Source organism: Euleptes europaea, chromosome 10 (assembly GCF_029931775.1).
Source record: "Euleptes europaea isolate rEulEur1 chromosome 10, rEulEur1.hap1, whole genome shotgun sequence".
Taxonomy (NCBI): domain Eukaryota; kingdom Metazoa; phylum Chordata; class Lepidosauria; order Squamata; family Sphaerodactylidae; genus Euleptes; species Euleptes europaea.
Genome location: NC_079321.1, coordinates 51,903,419 through 51,913,763, shown reverse-complemented (window position 1 = coordinate 51,913,763; position 10,345 = coordinate 51,903,419). Strand labels below are relative to the sequence as shown.

General features: G+C 42.3%; 1 non-coding gene across 1 annotated transcript; it reads left to right on the top strand.

Moving 5' to 3' along the window:
• The first annotated feature begins 8,875 nt into the window (after nucleotides 1-8,875).
• On the top strand, nucleotides 8,876-8,947 carry TRNAV-AAC (transfer RNA valine (anticodon AAC)). The gene has a single exon. It is a non-coding gene; the product is annotated as a tRNA-Val (tRNA).
• Nucleotides 8,948-10,345: the final 1,398 nt, after the last annotated feature.

Below are 10,345 nucleotides of genomic sequence, written 5' to 3'. Positions count from 1 at the left end.
CAGCTGTCATTGAATAGCTGTCATTGAATCATTGCTTTTGAAGAGTTTAACTCTACAGACAAGGTCCTAGCCAGACTTGTGGGAAGTTCCTGTGGGTTTCCATGGAATTAACTTGACTATAATTTTGATTAAATCACAGCCTATATCTTTTGGAAAGCAGCCAGGGGCTGTACCACCAGCATGCACTGCAGTCCACACATGAAGGATGCCACATAAATATGTGCACAACTGTGTGGTTCAGCAAATATGATAATTAAATCCCCTCCCCATTGATTTGAGAGAACACATTTATTGAATGGGGTTCTCTTGGATTGTTTTTCTGGAATTCAGTTATGATAATGGCTTCTCTGAAGTGATAGAATGTGGCAGAGAAAGTAGTTATGAGGATATTTAACTACACTCTCTTTGGCTTCACTTTTGAGGAACCGTGGCTTGCTAACTGAATGCATCAATCAATGAACTCAAGTAGCAAGTCACGGAATGTAGTGTAAGAGTCCTTACACCTATATGCTCCTCACCAGCGTCGATCAAGGTTTCTGGGCAGTACATACTTATGTTAATTCCTAGAAATCCTACCCTTGAACATATAGAAGCTTGCTCTCTGGCGTTGCGTTTCCTGGGGAAAGTGTGGGAAAGAAGGGAAGGGGGCAACAATGTCTTGATGTTCACAAAACAAATGTTTGAAATGACCATCTAACTTACCTTGTTCACAATGCTTGTTTTCTGTCAAGTCTAGTGTTTCGTACGATCACATTGATGATCTGCTTTCAAAGCAAACAGCATTGCAGGTAGTTTTGGGTCCGCATTGGTGGCGACACTCAGCATGGCGGGTGGCCAGGTAGCTACTGTTGGCACATGCTCACGATTTAGTAAAGGTAAAGGTCCCCTGTGCAAGCACCGGGTCATTCCTGACCCATGGGGTGATGTCACATCCCAATATTTCCTAGGCAGACTTTGTTTATGGGGTGGTTTGCCAGTGCCTTCCCCAGTCATCTTCCCTTTACCCCCAGCAAGCTGGGTACTCATTTTACCAACTTCGGAAGGATGGAAGGCTGAGTCAACCTTGAGCCGGCTACCTGAAACCAACTTCCATCGGGATCCAACTCAGGTTGTGAGCAGAGCTTGGACTGCAGTACTGCAGCTTACCGCTCTGCACCACGGGGCAGATTTAGTAGCTTGCTTATATTACATAGGCCCCAGGGTTTCTATGGCAGATCAAGCATTATTGGAAATCAGCTGTGCTGGAATGTATGTGCTGCCTGCGTGGTTGGTGACATTTATCAGAACGTAAAGAACTGAACTGCAGTTGCCAAGCAGTAGTCTGAGAACCGGTTAATCATTCCAGTTCACACAAAAGAACCCATTCAGCTTTGGGAGTCAGGTGGGGAAGAACAACAGCACTGGAGAATGCTGGCCATCAACCCTCCCAGCAGAACTGGAGGCAACTAAGGAAAACATTTCTTTTGTAAAATAATATTTCTTCTTCTAGGGTGGGGAGAGGAGAGCCATGACAGAGCAATGGAAAACATGAATTTGATCCAGGACCCAAACTCACCCATCTGAGTCAGCCGGACAATGTGAACAAAATTAGAACAGAGAGACAAGATACACAGCACCTCTTGTCCAAACACCAGCAGGACCGAATCATTATTATTTACAATTATTTAATTCACTTATACCTCTGCCCAACGGAGACCTAAAGTGGCTCACAACGTTCTCCCCTTCTCCAACGTATCCTCACAACAATCCTGTGAGGTAGATTAGGCTGAGAGTGGGTAAATGGCCTAAGGTCACCCAGCAAACTCCCATGGCAAAGTGGGGATTCGAACCAGAGTCTCCTAGATCCTGGTTGGACACTCTAATCTCTACAACACACTGGCTTTCTATGGTTGTTTTTTTTTTAAGTATATAATAAAGATGATGAATGAGGGACAGTGAAGGTACAAGCAGTGTGGTAGTGTCTGGCTATTGTCAGGATAGTAGCTTGGGGGTGCTGCTGGATCCTGGCCTGCAGTTAGAGGCTCAGGTCTCTTCTGTGGCACATAGTGCCTTTTATCAGCTTCAGCTGATATGTGAGCTATGGCTGTTCCTCAAAAGTGTGCTCTCTGGCTCCCTTGATGGATGCTACATCCAAGATAGATGACTATAGTGTGCTCTATATGTGGCTGCCTTTGAAAATGGTCAGGAAGCTTCTCTTGGTCCAAAATGTGGCAGTCAGGTAAGGGCAGGTGTGACAGGCAGGACGCTGAATTGCCCCTGAAGGGAAAAACAGCCACTCAGCTGAGCCTGCGAGAGTGCTGCTCCAGCGCTGAATCGCCTTTCAGAAGAGGAATGGCATATTGGAGGGAAGCACAGAGGAGATAGTTCAGGTCTGCCTCTGGGAAAGTGCAGAGGAGTTTTTAGGTCTGCCTCAGGGAGTGAGACAGTGATAGCTCAGGTCAGACTCAGCGAAAGAGCAGGCAGTTTAAAGGGTAGCTCTGCCTGGTAGTGTGGCACAGTGGTTTAGCTCTACTTAGGTTTGCCAGGGCTGGGCTGAAAAATACCTGGAGATTTTGGGGCTGAGCCTGGGGAAGGGAGGTTTGGGGGAAGGGACCTCAGCAGGATATAATGCCATAGAGTCTACTTGCCAAAGCAGCCTTTCTTTTCAGAAGCACTGATCTTGGTCATCTGGAGATCAATTGTAATAGCAGGCGATCTCCAGGTGCCGCCTGGAGGCTGGCAAGCCTAGCTCTACTTCTGTGAGAGAAGAGTGTACCCGATTGTTAGACCTGTCTCTGGTAATGAGCAGACCTTGTTATGTTTCTGTCTACCCAGTCTTTTAATTAAAGGGTTGAGCTTTTAGCAAATTTTTTATATGGCTTATTTAGCCTGAAAACTGTAAAATTCATTTTAAGCTGCTCAATATTTTGTTTGTGTGCTGGGGCTGGGGTTTCAGTGCTGGGTTTTCATTAACATCTTTTAATGTTTTGTTATGTTATTATATTTTGTAAACCACATTAAACAGGTTCCTTGGAAAGATGGCATGAAAAAAATTTGCAGTCCGATTTGTGGGGATAGAGAGGAGAACGATTTTTCGATGTTTTGTTCTGCTCCTCACAATGTGCAGACAAATTGTAATCTGAACAGACGAGTCGTACAGCCCATTCCTGAAAGGGGGGATGAAGCTCCTTAGGAGCTGGTATGACCCCGCGCCAGCGTAGGTGCCACCTTATCATGAAGTGATAAGGCAATGAGTGACTATCTTTATAAACAATTAAGGCTGCCAGTCTATGCCCATTTCTGCAGGTATAACTCCTGTTGAATTTAGTGGGATTTACTTCAAAAGAAACATAATTAGGATTATGCTGCACATGGGGTCTTGTTCCAGGTGTGCCAAGAGGCACAAATCCTTTTGTTCCAAAGAAAAGGAGGACTTGATTGACCTATGTTAACATAATTACTATAATAAAATATTTAAAAAATTATAACAGCTATCTTCAAAATGCACTGAATATTACCACTATAACCTGAAATGAATGCAAGAGTCCTGGGACATTTTGGACATAAAAATTTGTAAAATGGCAATAACATTTTAAAAAGGACATTTTGTAATTTAATTCCCATCTCTTAGCAGACTCCTCTCGGGAGATAACCATTCAAGTAGCCAAATTCTGCCTCCAGTCTAGTGGGATTCGTAAACGGCTAATTGAAAACCTTTCCCCTTAGATCTTTCCTCCTCTTCTTCAAATCATCCTTCCCAGAATCATCAACTTTTTATTATTTTATTTTATTATTTTACCCTAACTTTGATTTTTATTCAGAGCTGATACTGTATCGAAATAAAACTTGATTGAAGTTAATTTCTCTTTTTACTGAAATTAAAATTTAAATGGTACCTCTGCTGTGAGAATTACTACAGGTCTGCATACTTTGAAACTGCTTTGTCCCTGTTTAGCTATGCAGGATATGGCTGCTCGTGCCATTGGGAAGAACATCGCTTTCACCGGATCAGCTTTTATAGGCTAGTGAGAACATACCCGCTCTTGGAGACATTTGCGTGTTACATCTTCAACAAAGGCATTTCATTTCTGCCATGCTTCTGAGTGCTTTCCTGTAAAAAGTGATGTCTGTATTTCAGCAGTCTGAAAGTGATCAGCAGTTTCTTTGGTTTAGTTTGGTTCCCTCCCCCCCCCCCCGCCTGCATCATTATAAACCTATGGTTGAGGAGCCAGGATGTGAAAAGTGTCCACTTTGCCACCAATCACAGGTGGTGACAATGCAGCGTACACTTCCCAGCCTGCTGTCATCACTCTTAACATGACATTCCAAGGGAGCTAAAGTGCTGAGCTAGGATTTCAAGGCTTAAATAAGAGTCCTCTGGATTAAGCATTTTAAGGTTCTTTTACCCCCAGCAAGCTGGGTACTCATTTTACCGACGTTGGAAGGATGGAAAGCTGAGTCAACCTTGAGCCGGCTACCTGAAACCGACTTCCGTCGGGATCGAACTCAGGTCGTGAGGAACCTGCATACCACTGTGAAAATTTCTTCTCAAGAACATTGTCTGTGCAAAAGATCTTGGCATGTACTTTGCTGTCATTTCCATGGTTCAGACGTAACTGCAAATGATAGTTTGCTGCTATGTGAACAATGCCTAGTATCCTATTTGATTGATTGCATCTGAATAGGCAAACTATGGTTTACACTTCCCATTAAATCAGGATTCCAAACCAAACCCTGGTTTGCACAGAAGGCACAAGTCAGTTTTCAGATTTAAAGACAGATGTAGCTCGATAATTAGCTGTTTTGAGGAGCTGAGGAAATACCTGGAGATTTTGGGAGTAGAGCCTGAGGAGGGTGGGGTTTTGGGGAGGGGAGGGACCTCAGCAGGATATAAAGTCACAGAGTCCACCCTCCAAAGCAGCCATTTTCTCCAGGGAAACTGATCTCTGTCATCTGGAGTTCAGTTGTAATAGTGGGAGATCTCCAGCCACCACCTGGAGGTTGACAACCCTTGAAGGGGCTAATGAGATGGCTTCAGGCTATATGCTCTAGGTTGTGCAGTAGGGGAGCCAGTAGGGGAGCCAGGATTCAGGAGGCAGAGTATGGTAGATGAGATGAGACTTAATTTCCACTTCCCATTAGGGTTGCAAACCTCCAGGTACTAGCTGGAGATCTCCTGCTAATACAATTGATCTCCAGCCGATAGAGATCAGTTCACCTGGAGAAAATGGCCGCTTTGGCAATTGGACTCTATGGCATTGAAGTCCCTCCCCTCCCCAAACCCCGCTCTCCTTAGACTCCGCCCCCAAAACCTCCCACCAGTGGCGAAGAGGGACCTGGCAACCCTACTTCCCACTGAATCTCCCCAGTCCAAGTCCAGCATTCTAACCATTATACCACACAGGCTTTCATTCAGTGTAAACTGAGCAAATACTGAGGTTTCATATTGCAGATGGAAGTCTATCTACTATTGCCAATTTTTTCATTGAACAATGCCTGATAAGTTTTTAAGGTACACCAAGATTAGGGATTTTTCAAGGAAAAAATAAAACTTCATTGCATTTCACCCTTATATTTGCCTTTATCAATTCCACAGCTAGGAACTAGAAAATAACCATAATCCTTTGTGTTGAATCCTGGAAAGACAGTGTGGGATGAAGCATTGACAGAGAAATAAACTTCCTTTACAAACATGAAAAGTTACTCTCTGCCTGAAAAATTCATCAACAAATGGTCAATGTTTGTGTTCAATGTTAATGAACATCTTGATGTTGTTAGGCATATTTCAAAGAGGAATTATTTGGTAAAGATACTGTCATTGGTTAACTGAAAATGTCAAGTACTTTAAAGTTTTTTCTCTTGTTTTTATGGTTGTGGGCTTAGTGTGGTATTTTGTAGGCTTTTCTCAACAATACTTGTGTTTATTGGTTTATATGCATAACTTTTTGTGTTTGTTTATTTTTGCCTTTGTCTTATGTGGAAATTCCTAATAAAAATATTTGTTTAAAAAATCCCTGGAACTCAGTTGAAAACCACTGGGAATGGGTGTAGTCTATGCAGAGAGACTATTGAAGGAGCATTCAAAGCACCATGTATTGAAAGAAATGTCTCAAGGTAGTGAAGATGTTCGGAAATTCTTCCACAGTTCCTTTTTGATGATGTGTAAACTGTTACAAAATATGTGCATGGCATTGTTTGATGAGCATTACCAAAACTATTTGTTACATTGTTCAGTAAAAGTACTAAGATTTAAGGGAATTTAATCCCACATCTTAAAAGATGGCCCGGCCTGAGGAGTGTGCAGCTGTCCTCTACAAGGACCCCTGGTACCATTTCAAGTTGAAAAAACCAGCATGGGAGAGAGAAGGCAGAAGTCCCTCCTCCTTCCGCACCATGGTGGTCCTGACCAGAACTGGGTCCTTGCATCTCTCTTAAAAGGCATTTCCAGGACTCTACAAAATCAAGGCACATGCCCAGGGCAAACCCAGAGATTCTATCTTGTCTACCTTGACCCTAAATTTTCATCTTATTGGAACCCAGAATTCCATGCTCAAACCGCATTCTTTCAGTCGCTGTGTTCCATCTGCCATCATATGGTACAAGAAACTAGAACGTTATCATGTATTTATTTAGCACTTCGACTTCTTGATGGTATGCCAATAAAGGTATTGAAATTTGAAATATTTAGCACCAAAATGCAAAGCCTATTCTCACAGAGAAATGGTCCCCTTAGCCACTATGATATCATAGCCACTATGATATGCTTAGCTATTACCTCAGCTTAGGATTGTGCATATCAATATACCCGAACTGAAAATAAACCCGAAATTAGCCTTTTTGGCAATATTCAAGTTTTGGGTAGACCAAATATCAAAACCTGGGAATCTGCCCGAAGCCAAATAGGTGATTTGGTCTTTTATTTGACTTTTTGGGGTTTGGCTATTTGCCTTTGCTCAGATGCACGGCTCTGTGCTTTCTCCCATTTTTCTATCGTTTGACTGGTTTTGTTAGGGCCACATAGTTGGGGCCCTTTTGAGGTAGGGGTCGTGTAATTGGAGCCAACTTGGCCTGACAACCATTCAGTGGGTTGATCTGCAATTCTGCACCAAGCATAAGGGTTGGTTATTTAAAAGACGGGGCTCACCCAGTCCCATCCGGAGGGATATACCCTCCAACCAAAAAACACCAGCTTCTACAGCTGCTGGCCATCAAGATTCTGAAGAAGACTCCTCACCTGTGCAGATGAGCAATCTTCTTCACAAGAGCTGCCTTGGTCATTACTTTGGCTGGCTCCAATATCACCCTCCCCGAAAACCTGCTCTCAAACTGAAGGTCACCTCGAGTTGAGGCTTTGTTTCCCCGCACTGTGACCATCTCTTGAAATCAGATTTTTGATGACTATAATAAAGGACTGTTCACAGGATGTCATTTGCCACCAAAAGAAATGTTTTTGTGCCCTATTTTTCTTGCATTTAAGCCTTTGGAAGCTCAGTTTGGAAGCTAATTTGCATGGACATCATGCTTTGTGCCCCAAATATGAAGGGAGCCCCCAAACTTTGAGGCACCAGCCTGCCAATCGGCTCTTTCCACCAGTCCTCAGCAATGCTGAACTTCTCAAGCTGAAAACCGATGGACAGCTGAGCTCACAAATGCCTGGAGATTGGGGGTGATCCCTTCACTGGCCCATAAAATTGGATCCCCTGTCCCAAAGTTCACCAAAGTTCAGTGACCATCTAAGGAGAGTCCCTTGCAGCCACACTGCAAATTTGGTGACTCTACCTCCAAAAATGCCCCCACAGGAGCTTCAAAAAAATTCCCATAGACTATAATGGACCCGATTTTTTCCGGTAAACTTTACCAGTATAGGTATTCGGCTTTTTCTGGGTTTACAAAAAACAACTGGGCCCAATAAACTCAAACCCAAAATTTACCAATTTTTTATTTTATTTTGCACGACCCTACCTGAGCTCCTTATATTCCTCTCCTTTAATCCAAAACATTTTGGGTGTCTTTGAACCACTGCTTCACTTACAGCTTTAATGGCATCCTTTTGGCTCTTCATCTTGTTGCTTCTGCTTTCTTGCTTCTTTCTTTGTTTCTTTCCCCTTAGGGGGAAAATCCTTTTTCAGTAGTGGCCTATGATACTTTGAGGGAAATTGACTTCTTTTGTGGGATTATAGGAAGGATGAAAAACGGGATCTCTTAATGAAAATAGTATGCGTCCCTTTAAAATAACATGTCATCATGCCGTTCTGATTCAAAGTGGCAGAAACGTGCAGACATAGCTTCGATTGATGGAAAATAGCTAGTAGAAATCCTCTCTACACAAACGACCACTGCAGATGCTCTTGAAGTTCTACATCTGCTTCTTTGAAAGCCGTTTCCTCCATGTCCTCTGCTATGGTGCCAATGTGCACTCTTGGGAGAGAGATAAAAGCACGATGTTGCATCTTACAAGCTAAAATAAGAATAATGATTCATATATTAATCCCTCTGTGCGAAACAAAACAAAAGAAAAATAATGAGGGGAAAGAAGAGGAAAGAGATCTTCGAAACATTCAGCTTAACGAGAACTGTAAATTAGCATTCTATCCCATTCCTTCTTGAAAGAACCTATATTTTTCTGTGCATATTGTATATATAAATAAACTGAATCTTGGTCTTGATTATTGGGGTATCAAAATGATTATACCAGGAAAACTGGAATGTGGTACACATATCCTCTAAGAGAGACTGATTAATTATATTAGCTTACAGACAATAGCAGGCAACCACTGGATGCTTCTCTATATATACATACAAGGGTCTCATAAAGTTAGTTGTGGCAGCTGCAAATACCCTGTGAACTAATATGACAGTATCTAATACACCACTGGAAATCATATTGTTGTGGGGAGGGGCTGTGGCTCAGTGGTGGAGCATCTGCTTAACATGCAGAAGGTCCCAGGTTCAATCCCTGGCATCTCCAGTTAATGGGACTAGCCAAGTAGGTGATGTGAAAGACCTCTACCTTCAGACCCTGGAGAGCCACTACCGGTCTGAGTAGACAATACTGACTTTGATGGACCAAGGGCCTGGTTCAGTATAAGGCAGCTTCATGTGTACATCAGGAATTTGGTTTTATATTCCAAGCAGAGTCTTTTCAGCTGTGACTCCCAAACAATAGAGCTTATTTCTAGCAGTGGTTAATATGTCTTTCTCTCCTAGACTTCCAATGAAGCATGAAAGCATACTTGATTACAGTGATTTGTTGTTGCTATAAGATCTATTTCAGCATTTCAGCATCAGTACGGGTTTTACAAGATGACTTGATTGAATAAAATGCCCTGGTTATTAGATTTAGTCTATTTAAAATGGATTTTATTGTATTGGATTGTATTGTTTTTGCTGAATTTTACATTTTAAATGATTGCAAGCTGCTTTGGATGTTCTGGTCCTCCTTGAGCAGGACTCTGAAGAGGAGACATAGGAATATCCTATATAAATAAATAATGTCTCTTGGTTGGACCTTTAAGGAATCAGGTTATAAAGTGTATTCATATTGTTTTGAACTCTGCATTTGAAATTTTGGTTTGGATCCAGCCAGCTTTTGAGTTCAACAGCACTCAGTTCTCCTCCTTAATACACACCCACTCCCATATGGATTTTGTCTACACAGATCCCATGACCCCCAGTAAAGCTGTTCTGGTAGTCAAAGGGGACCCCCTCTTCTCTTTTTCAGCAGCAGAAAACCTGGTTGGATCCAACCCTTCATCCCTAACCCTTATTTTGGGCAGATTTCCTAGTTCATGACAGTTACAATCAACTCAGAGTCCTTAGGTGCATAAGGTAGATGTCATTGCAAAGTGATTCATACTTCAAAAGAAAAAACCAGTGGCTTCACCAAGCTAAGCCTAAGCATTTTACATGTAGCTACAAGAGAGGAAGTACCATAGCATGAGATATGATGGGCAAATTCCAAAACATATAGGGATCCTTTATCGAACTCTAGACATCTGTGGGCTATTACTGATGGAAAATTGTCCTCATTGAATCGCCCAGGCTAGCCCAATCTCGTCAGATCTCAGAAGCTAAGTATGGTCGGGCCTGGTTAGTATTTAGATGGGAGACCACCAAGGAAGTCTATGGTTACTATGCAGAGGCAGGCAATGGCAAACCACCTCTGAACATCTCTTGCCTTGAAAACCCTATAGGGTTGACATAAGTCAGCTGCGTAAATAAAAGCAAATAAAACCAAAAATATTTCATAATTCCACTTTCCCATTCTTGTAGGGCTGGGAATATGGATGGGTTTATGAGAAGGATTATTGTTGTATTACTTTTGGTATCTGTTAAGAAAACTTAAATAATAATTTTAATTACAACA